Source organism: Orussus abietinus, unplaced genomic scaffold, assembly GCF_000612105.2.
Source record: "Orussus abietinus isolate OABI.00-Male unplaced genomic scaffold, Oabi_2.0 scaffold723, whole genome shotgun sequence".
Classification (NCBI taxonomy): domain Eukaryota; kingdom Metazoa; phylum Arthropoda; class Insecta; order Hymenoptera; family Orussidae; genus Orussus; species Orussus abietinus.
In genome coordinates this window covers 26500-28619 of record NW_019394865.1, presented here as the reverse complement: position 1 = coordinate 28619, position 2120 = coordinate 26500, and positions in this window count along the sequence as shown.

The window sequence follows — 2120 nt, the reverse complement described above, 5'->3', positions numbered from 1 at the left end:
TGGAATTTAAAATACACAAGATATGAAGTGGAGTTTCACTTTCGAAGGACATGGGTGTAATCTTGAAATAGTAAGTAATTAAAGGCACCTGCATCCCTTGTCGTCCGTCCGCAACACATTGTCGGAAGGAAAACCACCCTTAACGAAAAATATCGGCATTAGTGACATACAATGAATCTTTTTTCGTAATAAACATAGCGACAACCACTTGAGCTTCGTAAGAACGAGCGTCTAGAAGTTCCGCGAATATCCTCCAAATCTTGAACCGTTTTTTCTGGGTAAACCACCCATAACCGAAGATTAGCGGTTTCACCGGTCGATGATAATCAACGCAACAATATCGCAGCAGTCTGCGGGCAGATATTAAATATAATCTACCGGGGACGCATCCAAACATCCTAAGATATTCCAAACCAAACTTGTTCAAACCGTCCCTTAACTTACAGCCACCTAATCTGACGTATACTAATGCATTTAGGCAGTAAGTCAAACAGAGATCTATCGGTGAATTGAAAGGAGTGTTTTCATAACGAAACAGGGGGAACCTCAGTATATTTTAACACGCGACGAAGCTGAATATTAATCAAAGATTCCATATTTTCTAAAACAGTCTCCCAACCTACAAAACATCCAGTTTTACATAATCTGACTGTGCCAGTTGACGACATTACTGGGACTACCCATAGTAAAAAAAAAAACCGAAGGAAGATACCCAGATTCTGGTTGAGACATATCTCTAATTTTCATGGATTCCCTACACCACTATCAACGATTATAGATAAGAATTATTGAGTACTTACATGTCTCAAAGCACATTTTATCGCAAATTCATAAATGTCGACGAAATATTTAACTTGTTTGCTCGCATTATCCCGCAAGTGCTGTAAATGAGCCTGTAGTATTACTACTTTTTAGTTTCACAGGCAACTTCTTTGTGAATGGTTCAGTCTTTTGGTAGCGTGGAATAGTCATTTCGAAAATGACTGTAAATCCAGTTAATGTTATAAGACTCTTACTTCTTACATTCGAAGTTATGAATATTCCTGGAATTATAGTGAACAACGACGAGAGAAAGATAGCAAAAACTTTTGAAAATGTGTTACTCAATGCTATGAACGAATATAATGGTATAGAAGTAACAGAAGATGAAACAGTCGACTTCCAAGAACCGTATAAGGATTGCGAAATGAATGTTGTAGAAGATGAGAAAGAATGGATGCCACGTGCACATGATGTTACTCCTGACTCGTGTTCACATGATGATGAAGAATTGAGCTATAACTAGAATTTTTACTTTGAAATCTTTCGCGCGTCACCCCGCTTTCAGGAAGCAAAAATCATTCACAAAATAAGAGGATAAAGAACGTGATTAACACGTTGACTGCCATGGGGGTCACCGGTGACCGGCAACGCATAATAAAAAATTAACGTTGGCGCCATGGGCTATCCATGTCAAATTTGCGTAGCGGTCAACGTGTTAGCAACATTTATTCACCTACTCATTACTTTTTTACAATTAATTAAGCAAGGAATTGACTAATTTGCCAACCAGTGAATAAATGGATGACTTAATTAATTAGTTGGACAATTAATCGATCAATCAGTAATTTATTACTTAATGATGAGGTTAAAGAATGATTTTTAAAATAATTATTTGGTCAATTTATAATTGTTTTTATTCTTATTTATTTATTTATTCATGCGTGTATTAAATAATTTGACATATTAAAGTGAATTTTTTCTGGAAGAATGTAAGGTATGAGCGAGGAGCCCTACGCTGCGCCCCTGCAGACTTCGGCCGCGCGTCGCCTCGATTGTCAAGTTTAACTACTAATAACTCGATAAAAGGTGTTCCGAGTCAAAAATGAAAAAGGATCTTCTATTTCAAAATTTCACCCTCTTTTGTAGAAATCACATATCTAAAAATATTAAGAATCGATACATGCTGTGCCATCTCTTGACAGTTCTTAATACTATTTGCCCAAGTATGCACATCTCCTTCTACGCTAATAAAGTCAGTCTTTTATCAAGTTTCACAGGAGAACTATTGTGCTTTATTTTGCTCCGTTTCTTCCTCAAATATCAACATCCTTCACCCCTTGAGAAATTTACTATCTATT